Here is a 14046-nt window from a genome sequence, read left to right as displayed (position 1 = left end):
TTGGAAAAAGTTTAAGAAGATGGAAGAATTACATAAAAAATTCTTAACATGTATATTAACTTTAGAAAAAGTACTGCAGGTTATATAATACGAAATTAAGAGATTAGGTGCAGAAACTAGTACCTGAAGCGAGAGAGTAATTCAGTATGAAGAAATAAAATAAAGTCTTCCAGGCAAAAATAGGTATGACAGAAAGATAGAGAAAAAGCTCTGAGAAGTATGATACTTAGTAATGAACAGATGGAAATGTGGAAAAGTAATAGAATAAACGATGGTATCAACGTAAAAGAAATAAAATATTTTGTGAAAATAAATGGTGCGTTTTCCTTGAAGTTAGTATAATGCCTTTTCACAATCACCCTACCGCAATTTTCATTAATTTTATTAAAAGAAAAATACAATAAATTTTCAAAATACACAACTTGAAGTACGCCGAACAACTAAAAGATACTTTTTGAGAAGAATTACAAAGTAATATGTGATAACATAATACTTGAGAAAAGAAAGGACGTCTCGGTAATAGCAAGACGAGAAACAAAAGTAACGATTGTAATTACTGACCAAAGCAGGAAAAAACAAAATTTAGGATAAGTAATGAGAAAAATAAATCACAGAAACATGCTTTATTTAGAGGAAGGTAGGAAAAATGGCCGGATAAATAGTGGTAAAGAAATTAAGTATTTAGTATGGACGGAAAAGGACTGAAGTGTATAAAAGAGATTTTACGGAAAGTATGTAAGAAGTAAGAAGTTGAGGCTAACAATATCATTAAAAGGAATTTTAGAAAAGTAGGGTACAGTAATAATAATATAAAAAACGACGTAGGGGTCATTCTGGTTGAAAATGAGGAAAAGGCAGACAGGTGAAAAGAATACTTACTATAGGCAACCTATACGCAGGTCATGAGTTAGGAGATATATTAGAGAATGAAGATAGTGTGGAGATAGATGAGGTAGGTCACCCCATATTGAGAGAAGAGTTCGATGTAGCATTAAAACACTTAAAGAATAATTATGTACCAGGCATTTATTTAAGCTAGTTAGTTATATTTACGAGACGGGGAAAATCCCGGAGAATTATAATTGGAAAGTGGTAGTAATCATACCTAAAAAGAGACGCGGATAGGTGCGACACCTTTAGAACAATTAGCTTAACTTTCCATGCGTCAAAAATGTTAACTACAATTGTACAGAAGAGGATGGGAAAAAGGACGGAAGAACTATTAGGGGAAAATCAATTTGGGTTTAATGTAGAGATAAGTTACAGAGGTAAAAGAGTGATAATTAGTTCCTACAAAGAACAACAGGCAGTTAAAGAGCTAGAACAGCAACATAAAGAAATAAATATAGAGGGGCTAAAGATTAGTATGCTTGAATTTGAAGATGATATAGCAGTATTAGCATCTAGCAAGATAGCTTTAAATAAAATGGAAGCGGTATTGACAAAAAAATATTGCATGAAAATAGATAAAAGTAAAACAAAAATACTGGTATGCAAGGGAATAAAAAGTAGGGAAAAGGCGAATATAAAGATAGGAGACGAAATACTAGAAGAAGTGGCTGATTATAGGTATCTAGAAGTAAGACAATTCAAGGAGTAATAGGGATATAAAGCAGGGTCGAGTCACGAACAATTAATTTAGAAATTCGGAAAAGATTGTTAAAGGTGTATGTTTGGAGACGGGCGCTGTAGGGGTGCGAAACATGGACGGTGGGCTCGGCGGAAAAGAAAAGGTTAGAAGCGTTAGAAATGTGGTGTTACCGGCGAATGGTGAGGATGCCGTGGATACAGAAGATTAGAAATGAAGAGGTATTAGAAAGAATAGGAGAACAAAGGACTATATGGAAATTAATAAGAAATGGGCGAGATACGTTGGTAGGACACCTTCTCAGGCATGAAGCTCTAGTCAGAGACATATTAAAGGCAGAAACGGGAGTTGGGAGGGGTAGAGGTAGGGGAAGGGGGGGCATGACGGGGCAGCGAGGTAAGACGGGGTACCGCACACATAGANATACACATATGTACTATTAGATACGAAGAACAGCTTGGAAACCCTTAAAAAAAGTTATGAAGGGGATGTTGAAAAAGGAAGAGATAATTGCTAATGAGAATGAACGTACTGTAGGCGTCTTAAAATAACGTGATAAACGAGACGTTCAGACGATCTTCTTGTCACAGTATGCTAGAGGATGTACGTCGCGGAGCTACTTGTACAGCTAAGCTGCTGTAGATTATAACTCTAGTAAAAGGTCTAACTGCAACATAGCGCTGCGAAAGGCCTCCATTGCTACAAGAAATTGACAAGTGAAGTACTATTAGGCACATTATAAACATATGTAGAGAGGTAGAAACAAGTAACTTGTCTAAAACTTACTGAACTTTAAAAATGAACAAGAAATTCCATTACCTACCTACACGTCGTATAACTCTGAGAGCCCATGTTTTCTCCATCCAGACTGTAAGGTTCGCAAAGACGAAGATACTGCAAGGGATGCTACAATAATAAAAAAAAATGTGGGGTAGCGGTAAAACAGTATCTTTAGTCCCCCAGTACAGCACGCGGTATTATTGAAAACAATCTGAATCAATTTATTTGATTACTTTCAAATACATTTTTTAACAAAAATAGAATATACCATCATAAAACCGTCAGTTCTAAGACAGTCACCGCCACTTTTTTCTATCCTAAGCTAATCTTCGCATTTCTCTAAAACTAGAACATCTTACATCTTTAACTATTTGGGAACAATAATCTAAATAATCTAATCTAGGTCTACCACTACTCCTCTTAGCTCGTCTATTTCTCATCGACTTCCACAGTAACCTCTTTTTTCCTATTCTTTCTAATACCTCTTCATTTTTAACTTTCTCTATCGACAGTATTCTCAACATTCGCCTGTAATGCCACATTTCGAACGCTTCTAACATTTTCATTTCTCTAGCCCTTTTCTTACACCCCCTACGTTGTGGTGATATCACGAGATGCCCTCAACAGTTCCCCCTTTCAAATATTCCAGAATACTGATCAAACTGCATAATACCTGTACGCATAGAATATTACAATTTTATAAAGACAAATAGTGTCATGCGTTACTAGGTTAGGAACTGAAGATAAATGTTCTCCCTTATAGGTGTCACATTAAACACGAGGAGCAGGAGGTTCACAGATTTCACCAATATTACTTCAGCATTTGACCTCATAGTTTACATTTCTCCTCTACCAAAAATTTTCATTTACTGCATTGCAACTCAATTTCTTTTTTAAAAAGAGTTAAAGGAACTTATCAACTCGCTACAAAAGAGAATTTGGTTCATTTCTTCAGTAAATTGCTGGATGGGTTAGCTTCGTTCCTCCTTAAAACTTCCTGAAGGAACTACTAATTATGAGATTCAATTAAAAGAATACATCCACATTCTTTAATCATTTGAAATGTTCATAGAAAAAATTAAATGCTCTGTGAAGCACATCTGCTAAACCACCCCTCCACCTTATGTAAAATAAAGTGCCAGAAATTAATGCAAAGAAGGGCAAACGGCAAATTGAAGCTTTAGCGGCAGCAGAAATGGAATTTCTCATAACATTAATTTTCTGCATGAAAGCATTTAGTCATTTTGTACCCGCATTACTGGTTTTCCCCGAAAAAAAATGGAAACGAACAATTGGAGAAAAGAACTCACAGAAACAATTTTGAGGCCAAACAAATGAAATAGAGTATCTTAGGCTCGAAGTTACGTTTCCAGAAGCGACAAAGGGCACAGTATTGTCCTTTAACAGAAGAAAGCATTAGCTCACTAGCTACAAAATGCGTATTCTGTTGGGAAAAAGTTTTCCGAAGATTATGAGGTCAACGAATATATATTTATTTTACACAAAAAACTTTTTTGCATTTAATTTACTTAAGAAACCCTTGAAAAAAAAATTACGAATCCCCCATTCGCCCAAGACACCGGGCCATTCAGTTCTCCTGCAGCACGAGTCAAAATATCCCAGTCTGGCCTTGAACTATATGATCATTTCTTCATTTCAACATGGATATGTTAAGGGCAGGTCTGTAAAAACGAATCTTCTAGTATCCTCCAAATTTATTTCTGAAACTATTGAAACTGATAGGAAGGTAGATGCAGTATACACACATTTTACAAAGGCATACGATTTTGTCGATCATAAATTATTGATAACGAGAAGGAGGAAATATAATATTCTGGATACATTATTCAGTTGGATTAATGATTATCTAAACGGTAGAAAGATATGGTCAGATATGCAAAGATATTATTTATGGATGCCTTTTGTACTGAAAATAGATGGTATTAAAGATTGCACCAAATTACAAAGTGATCTAGAAAAAAAAGATAAATGATCCAAGCAAAACGGAACGTTATTGAACTGTTCTAGATGTAACATAATTCATATTGAATATAATTATCAATTGTTGAATAGTTGTTTAAAGAGAATCAATTCAATAAGAGATTTAGGGGTTATTTTTGACCAAAAATTACAATTCGATATTCATATTATGAGTATTATTTTGGAACCAAACAAGTCTTGGGCTTTTGTATAGACGAATGCAAGTATATTATCAGTTAGCACCCTCTACTTAAGTTTGATCAAATCTATCCTAACGTATGCGTCTGTAGCTTGGAGAACTTTGTATAAGGGTAAAATTCATGTTTTTGGCAAACTCAGCATAATCTTTAGACACCCAAAGATTAGGTGTACAAAACAAACGAATGGATGATGGAATCTACATCATAATTATCAAAGTATGGGTGGTGATTATGATCTACCTTCATACCAGTCTTCACTGAAATCAACTGATGCTATATTTTGATATAAAATTATGTCCAAAAATATTAAATGTTATGAGCTCTATGAAATGTTACCTTATAATTTAATTTCTACAAGAAAGGTTAAGATTAAGGTTACCTTTTCAACTTCCACTGGTTAATTAAGATTATAAGCAAAGGTCTCCACATTACAGGTTAGCATATGAGGGAAAACAAATGTCCAAGACTGAACAAGTTTGATATTACTTTGGAATCAACCATTAAGTTAATAATGTAATGATTTTTTCTTGGTGGAAAAGTGCATTACCAGAATTCTATCACTACTCTATGGGAGCTGCTTATTTCACTCGCTGGTGTGTTCGAAGCAGGGAATCACATTTGCTGAAGAGGACCTCGAGCGATCCTAGAAGGTCCTGAGGTAGAGGGGTTTTAGTCGGTAGATCCGAGGTCACCTTCCTCGATAATCTGACACTACCCAGTCGTAAGGACGATTGAGTGTCTTTTGAAGATTTCCCTTTTTTCACGAAAGCATAAAAAAAAGAGAATCACCAATTTCTTCACCTTCTCGTGATCTTTGCACATGGCTCGAACTGTAGAGGTCCCTATACAGCGAGGAATCCGTTGTGGATGCTGCGCGGGGAGATCATTATCTTCCCGACATTTCGTGAGATCTACGTATTTGAGCAATACCCGAGATAAAAATGTTGAGTCTCTCAGAGTCTCTGAAAGCGAGACTCGAGTCTCCGTCTCTCATCATATCTCTCTGGTGTCGCTGAGAGAGACTGTCAAAAAAACTGTTTAGCGTCTCTGAACGAGAGACTCGAATCGCTCATAGAGAGATTCTCATTTCGTATCTAGTCTCTGAACAAGAGACTCGAATCTATCAATAAGTGATGTCTCGATATACGGTTAAAAATTTCTAAATTCAACATATTTCAGAGATCCCAGTCTTTCTACGAGAGACTCGAGTCTCTCAATTTTTCAGTTCTATTCATTCAGTCTCTCTGTGAGAGACTCCAATCTCTGAATTAACAATTTTATCGTTCGAGTCTCTCATACAGAGACTGTGAGATATCCATAAAAACACCTAGGCAATAACTGAGAGACTGCGAAAGACTGTGAGAGACGCTGAAAGACTCTGAAAAGACTCTGAGAGACTGGAGAGAGACTGAAAATTGTTGTCTAGGGTGCCTATGAGCCAACGCCCAGTTTTTAAATTTTAATTTTCTAAGGGCAATTTCTTTTATGGTTTTGTGTCCCATTGCTCAATAACTTCGCTGTATACCGGGAAGTTAATAATTACAACTGCTTATCGTATAGCCAACTGACATCGTTCGTCAATATCTAATTAACTCTACTGTTTAGATAGCGCGTAGGGGCCTATAAACACTAATTAGAACCTTCTTCTTCGTACATAGCTCTCATCCATGAATTGACGATAGACTGTTTTTTTTTGTAAATCGTCGAATTGTGTTAAGATGGTTATTTGTTTTTCTTTTAAATTTTTCTTCGGGCCAAGGCAGTACCTAATGCAAATATTTTGATGGAGTCCTCCATCTTTATTAAAGATAATTTAATCAAGTCGGCAGTCAATAATTTCCAGCACAAAACTTTAGGCAGCTCTTGGAATACAGTATTTTCATCTCAAAATTTTGAAACTAAGTAATTTTATCTTTAGCTACTAATTATTATTACATCTAAATTAAAAACGTCGCCGTGTTCAACAACTTTTCCATTCCGTTTTTCTGTTTGTTTTAGAGGCGTTTCTCTACAACTCATTGTCTCAGGCCAATATTGTACAAAAATATTACAGATCATATATATATCTACATTTTTCGTAGATAAGTTTAAAATATAACCTAATCAATCCATAATAAAGACAATAACTATTGGAATCAATCGTGTTGCTAGATTATTCAAATAATATCATTTCATTGTTAATGAGACCTGTTTATTTTATATAAGTATTAAAAAAATTAGTAACCGTTTGTCCTCATATTTTGTGAACAGTCTCCCTATCTGTATTTCAAAATATGCGCCACATAGTCTAAAGATTAAACAACGCTATTCCTGTGTGTAACGAAATGCAGACATTCCAAAAATTCGCACGGTTGCTGCCATTACCGCCCGGACGCCATTTTATTTAGTGATGCACTAGCGTCTGTGAGTGAAACTCACGTCGCAGCCTGACAGCCAACTGTGCTCGGGTAAGGATTATTTGTATTTCTTCTCATGTATTATATCGATACCTTAGAAACGTTATAATAGATAAATATTTTCTGTGTCCTTCTGTATACTAGGATCCACTTCGATAATTTAGGGTGGCGGGCCATAGGTTCAAGGGGGGGGGGGTTGAAAAGAAACCAGGCTAAGACAAGTCTCTGAAAGAGGACAGCAGCTCTTTCAGTGCTCAAAGTGGCAGAGATCACGAGGATCAGTATGGCACCCTGGCAACGGAAAACCACCACATTATGGTCCCGAGTAAAACGTACAACTAGACAAATTAACTGATGACGTCCTTTGGGGTAAAGCACTCCGCACATAAGCTAGTCCCCTATTCGGATGTACGGGCGGGGATTACCTCGGGGGATGTCATCAATAAGGGCAATAGGGAAAAGTGCAACATTTGAAATGTGGTGTTACAGGCGAATGATGAGGATACCGTGGATAGAGAAGGTTAAAAATGAAGAGAAATTAGAAAGAATAGGAGAACAGAGGACTCTATGGAAGTCAATAAGATATAAGCGAGATAGGTTGGTAGGACACCTTTTCAGGCATGAAAGTCTAGTCAGAGACATATTAGAGGCAGAAACAGGAGTTAGGAGGGGTAGATGTAGACCTAGATTAGATTACTCTTCGCAAATAGTTAAGGATGTGGGCTGTGGAAAGAGTGGAGGTACGTGTCCAACCAGTCTTAGGACCGATGTCCTTATGATGATGATGATGATGATCCTATTTACCAACATCAAAAATTTTTTTACCTATATTAAATTACGTACATATAGATTACACAATTATTTCCTTAATAATCAAAAGTATTCAAAATCCTTAACAATTCGGAGGTTCTAAAATTGTATAGTTTATTTATGATTTCTAGTAGAAATTATTATGAAAGGACAAGCATTACGTAATTTATGAGGTGATGCCGGCAGTGCTAATGGAAAAGATAATTGTAAGGTTGTAAGGTTGTGAAAATAATCCAATAGTAATTGTTTTAAATTCGAAGGTAAAAAACAATAGGACTCACATAAACAAAATTTAAGAAGAGGTCGAAAGTTCGTGTTGGTCTTTTTTCAAACTCACTTTAGAGATATAGGATGAGATGGTAGTTTTCAATTTTGTTAGGTTGAAGAAATTCTAACGACTATCAAATTTGTAAATGAAATATCTGCTTAAGCTGCTGCTGACTCCAATTCAAAGACTCTTATATGGATGAATAACTACCTGAGAACGAAGCGTCTTGTTTGGATCTGTTTCGTACAGAAAACAATTTTCATATACAGGGAGGATATGTTTGTATGTCCAAATTTCACCGTTTTCGAGAAAAGCATAGTTGAAAGTACAGGTAAGTTTAATTCCGACCCTGGCATTAAATAGAGCCTGCAACCAGCTTCAGCATAATATTTGCTTTCTTTTTTTTTTCTTGTACTGTTTGTTAGATTAGATTAAGTGCGACTCAGGGTGTTTATGTTAACAGACAACCCCTAGTAGCCGTTAACTATTTACAATATACTTCAGCAATACAACATCAATTACACAGGTCTGCGAAATTTTTTTTTTTNCTCCATCTTTATTAAAGATAATTTAATCAAGTCGGCAGTCAATAATTTCCAGCACAAAACTTTAGGCAGCTCTTGGAATACAGTATTTTCATCTCAAAATTTTGAAACTAAGTAATTTTATCTTTAGCTACTAATTATTATTACATCTAAATTAAAAACGTCGCCGTGTTCAACAACTTTTCCATTCCGTTTTTCTGTTTGTTTTAGAGGCGTTTCTCTACAACTCATTGTCTCAGGCCAATATTGTACAAAAATATTACAGATCATATATATATCTACATTTTTCGTAGATAAGTTTAAAATATAACCTAATCAATCCATAATAAAGACAATAACTATTGGAATCAATCGTGTTGCTAGATTATTCAAATAATATCATTTCATTGTTAATGAGACCTGTTTATTTTATATAAGTATTAAAAAAATTAGTAACCGTTTGTCCTCATATTTTGTGAACAGTCTCCCTATCTGTATTTCAAAATATGCGCCACATAGTCTAAAGATTAAACAACGCTATTCCTGTGTGTAACGAAATGCAGACATTCCAAAAATTCGCACGGTTGCTGCCATTACCGCCCGGACGCCATTTTATTTAGTGATGCACTAGCGTCTGTGAGTGAAACTCACGTCGCAGCCTGACAGCCAACTGTGCTCGGGTAAGGATTATTTGTATTTCTTCTCATGTATTATATCGATACCTTAGAAACGTTATAATAGATAAATATTTTCTGTGTCCTTCTGTATACTAGGATCCACTTCGATAATTTAGGGTGGCGGGCCATAGGTTCAAGGGGGGGGGGGTTGAAAAGAAACCAGGCTAAGACAAGTCTCTGAAAGAGGACAGCAGCTCTTTCAGTGCTCAAAGTGGCAGAGATCACGAGGATCAGTATGGCACCCTGGCAACGGAAAACCACCACATTATGGTCCCGAGTAAAACGTACAACTAGACAAATTAACTGATGACGTCCTTTGGGGTAAAGCACTCCGCACATAAGCTAGTCCCCTATTCGGATGTACGGGCGGGGATTACCTCGGGGGATGTCATCAATAAGGGCAATAGGGAAAAGTGCAACATTTGAAATGTGGTGTTACAGGCGAATGATGAGGATACCGTGGATAGAGAAGGTTAAAAATGAAGAGAAATTAGAAAGAATAGGAGAACAGAGGACTCTATGGAAGTCAATAAGATATAAGCGAGATAGGTTGGTAGGACACCTTCTTAAGCATGAAAGTCTAGTCAGAGACATATTAGAAACAGAAACGGATGTTAGGAGGGGTAGATATAGACCTAGATTAGATTAGTGTTCGCAAATAGTTAAGGATGTGGGTTGTTCTAGCTTTAGGGAAATCTAGCTCAGAAAATGAAAGAGTGGAGGTGCATGTCCAACCAGTCTTAAGACTGGCGACCTTATGACTTCAAAATAACATGGTTCAATTACATTTTGTGCTATCTTTCAATGAAATCAAATTAAACAGTCCCCTACTCCTCAACAGGACAGGAATTTTAAACTAAGTTATCAAACTTTTTGTAGACTCCGACATATTTGGATAGTCATGCCCAAAGTCGATATGCGTGACACTTGTTTTGAAATTAACCACGCAAATATAGACATGAGATTATTGGCTTTATTTAATGGAAAATTATAATAGTCATCAGAAATTGCTTCAAGAGCTCTGTTGTGATCGCTTTAATGAGAAGTGTTTGTCTAGAGAATTCAGAAGTGTGTTAATAAGATTCCTGCTTACAAAGAATTCGAAATCTTTTATAAAAATGTATAGCCTAAAAACTAGATTCCATAGACCCAAAATCGAAAAAGACTCGTTGAATAAACATTACAGTCATCATTAAGAAACCTTTTAATTTGTAACCGCGCCATCTTATTAAAGAATTGCAAGAAGAATTAGAGACGTTTTTTCGCCACGAAAGAAATATTGTATACCAGCTCGGTGTAATGAAGAAACTTAAAAGCACGCTGACGGAAAAAGATGCTCTAATTCATATGGACTTCTTGAAAATTATTCCACTGAATACGGACAAGAAATTCAGGGTTTCCATTTTGGCGAGTCACGCATACAGATAAGACCAGACACGGTTGTAGTATATTCGGAAGATACAGTTAAATTTTATTGCACAATCTCTATGAATTTTTCTCATTCTCCAGCTATCATATGAGCTCATCTAAATGCAATTTTTAATGCCTTGCGACGCTCCAGACGGCGCTGGAGCTATTTGCATACTGCATATCCCGTGGTTGCTACTGAAAGCGATGTCGAAAATCTGGAGAAATTGTAGAGGCCATTGAACAGAGATGTCTTGTAATTAGTTTATGGGAACACTCGGTATAACAAGAAAACATTTATTGTTGTGTATCAATTAAGCCTCTACATTTGTGCTGACTTAATTAGGTCGCGACACACTGCGGCTAACTAGGTCAACGGCAAATATATATACAAATGTAAAGTGCTGAAATGTTCTTTGCCATTTAAACCATGTAAATAAATTTGTATAAATACCCTGTAAATATTCGAATAAATTAATCTAACACCAGGCTCGCTATTATTAGATACTGCAACAGTATCAACTCCTGAATACCGCAAGGTATCAACCATCGGATGCTGCACCAGTGCTACCTCTCATCCTAGGCACAGCAATGTGTTCAACGCTTTTATAAATCGGTTCTTCTCAGAACCACAACTTGCTAGTCACATCTCTCATCTCATACGACAGAGTGTGGCTACAAGTTTAAGCATTATACTAGATGATGTGATTAAAGAAATAAGTGCTGAAATCGAATTAGACGTAACTAAAGCTCAATGTGCATCAAGTCACTGGAAAATTCTATAATCATTTGGGTATAAAGTCAAAATCTACTCAGATAATGAAGAAAACCCTAAGCTACTTTTGTAATAATGATTGCTGTCTACACTTTAATATCGAAAAAAGTTATTTATGAAGACAGGCCAAAACTTATTTTGGAAGACGTTTTCACTGATTAAGAATGTGAGAATGAAGTTGGACATAATTCTGCTACAGTAAAAACAATTTAATACTGGTGATTATATCCTCATCAAACTGTTTGGCAGAAATATGAAATATAGATATGTGAGCGTTATTAACAAGATTGATGAAGGAAATGGCGAAATCCGTATCACATTCCTACAGCACTGCGATAATAAAAGACGAACATTTAGATGCCAAGACGATGTGGCAGACGGTACAATGTACCAAATGGTACAGAAGCTCCTTGATCCAAATATTATTTAAAAAGGAATAGAATATTATACAAACATCTGTAGATCTTTCTGAAAAACAATAAGACTTGGTTCTACTATATTTACTTATTCATACTATATTTAAGTAATAACTAAATTATAATTCATTATAATGAGACTAATTCTATAGTCATCATCTTCATAAGGTCAACAGTTCTAAGACTGGTTGGACACGTACCACCACTCTTTCCTATCCTGAGCTAAACTTCGCATTTTCCTAAAACTAGAACAACCCACATCCTTAACTATTTGCGAACAGTAATCTAACCTAGGTCTACCTATACCTCTTCTAACTCCTGCTTCTGCCTCTAATATGTCTCTGACTAGACCTTCATGCCTACCAACCTATCTCGTCTATTTTTTATTGACTTCCATAGAGTCCTGTGTTCTCCTGTTCTTTCTAATACCTCTGCATTTATAACCTTTTCTATCCACGTTATCCTCATCATTCGCCTATAACACCACATTTCGAAGGATTCTAACCTTTTCTTTTCCGCCACGCCTGCTGTTCATATTTCGGCCCCGTACAACGTCGCGCTCCAAACATACACCTTTAACAACCTTTTTCGAATTTCTAAATTAACCGTTTGCGAGCATAGAAGTGACTTCTTTTTATTAAAGGCGACAGGACCTTGCGCTATCCTCTGCTTTATATCCCTACTACTTCTTCCGTCCTGACATATCTGACTTCCTAGATACCTAAAATCGGCCACTTCTTCTAATTTTTCGTCTCCTATCGTTATATTCGTTCTTTCCCTACTTTTTCTTCCCTTGCATACCAGTATTTTAGTGTGAGATTCAAAATAATTAAACGTTCTTTCAATGAATACGATTTTAATTGTGCGTTTCAGAAAATACTACAAACGGCACAGTGAACGCCATCTGTAGCACGATGCTACAATACAGACCACTTCTAATTATTTTATACGATTTTAATTGTTACTAATTACATACTAAAATTGAGTTAAAATTTGAATATAAATAGAAGATTATTAAAAAAAACTTGGCTTTTTTGTTTCTTTATTGTTTAATTACTCCAAAGTTTAATTAAAACGAAAAAGATTTAATTTTCCTACTGGAATAGTAATTTTTATTTAAATGCACAGTTCCCTGGCATAGGCAACAGTCCTCTGTATCGATTTTTCAAAAAATGCTCTACATTTTCTAAAGTAATGGAAATACTTTTGGTTCATCTGTCGTGAATTAATAGATGGATAGTGATTCCCTATTAAATAAATCTATAAGCAAAAAAATGCCTAAACAGCTTTTTTATAAAGAGTTGTCCAGTTTACAGACGAACGCCCTTAGACGAGATTGTTAACTGTCATGAAGAATTGCAGAATGCTTATAATCATTATTGCAAAGATGGTGGTTTAAATTTGCCATGATATCATTTTTTTATATTATTCTCTCCAAAATGCCACAATCATCACTTACCTACTATTCAAAATCAATAATAAAAGCCTGAAGATAAGTAACCATTATATTTTTCATCTATCCCAATTACTTAAAGCACAATTAATTCACCCAGAAAAGCTGCACTAAGGTCCACTAACTTAGTTGTAAGTTGTATAACTTCACACACACCTGCACATATTATGTGAAAAATTCATTTCACTTAGCACACGCACCGTCGTATGCAAAAGTTTCACTAAACTTATTAAGGAGACATACATATATCATTCCGTGCAGCTGAATATTTTATGCTTATTTACGTTAGCAATTCTTTCCAAGGTAAATTATTGTATTCACCTTGTTAGCACATTCAATTATATTAGTTTTCACGATCCAACCTTAATTTTAGAAATGGAGTTGCTAGCTCAAAATATCATACACAGATTTGCATTAAATCTATCGTTTAAGTCACGAAGATAAGATAATTTTAATTCTACAATTTAATCTCCATAATTCGCAATCCCTTGTGCAAACACATATACCTAGACTAATACGCATTTTTTTTAGGCAGATCCTATGCAAGGGAAGAAAAAGTAGGGAAAGAGCGAATATAAAGATAGAAGACGAAAAATTAGAAGAAGTGGCTGATTTTAGATACCTAGGAAGTCAGATAAGTGAGGATGGAAGGAGTAGTAGGGATATAAAGCAGAGGATAGCGCAGGGTCGTGTCGCCTTTAATAAAAAGAAGTCACTTCTATGCTCGCGAACGGTTAATTTAGAAATTCGAAAAAGGTTGTTAAAGGTGTAT

General features: G+C 35.5%; 1 protein-coding gene across 2 annotated transcripts in view; it reads right to left on the bottom strand.

The window, feature by feature from the left end:
* LOC108735383 (prolactin-releasing peptide receptor-like) overlaps positions 1–14046 on the bottom strand; it is a 120511-nt gene that overhangs the window by 94168 nt on the left and 12297 nt on the right. The window contains exon 1 of one of the 2 annotated variants that reach the window (XM_018467320.1): positions 13281–13576. The exons of the other annotated variant lie outside the window; for it this stretch is intronic. The gene's annotated coding sequence lies outside the window, so the exon portion shown is untranslated. Of the gene's footprint in view, positions 1–13280; positions 13577–14046 lie in introns of those variants that run through there. 2 annotated transcript variants of the gene reach the window in all.

The sequence above is a fragment of the Agrilus planipennis genome, unplaced genomic scaffold (genome assembly GCF_000699045.2).
Source record: "Agrilus planipennis isolate EAB-ADULT unplaced genomic scaffold, Apla_2.0 scaffold27, whole genome shotgun sequence".
Classification (NCBI taxonomy): domain Eukaryota; kingdom Metazoa; phylum Arthropoda; class Insecta; order Coleoptera; family Buprestidae; genus Agrilus; species Agrilus planipennis.
This window is presented reverse-complemented; position numbering and strand designations above follow the sequence as displayed.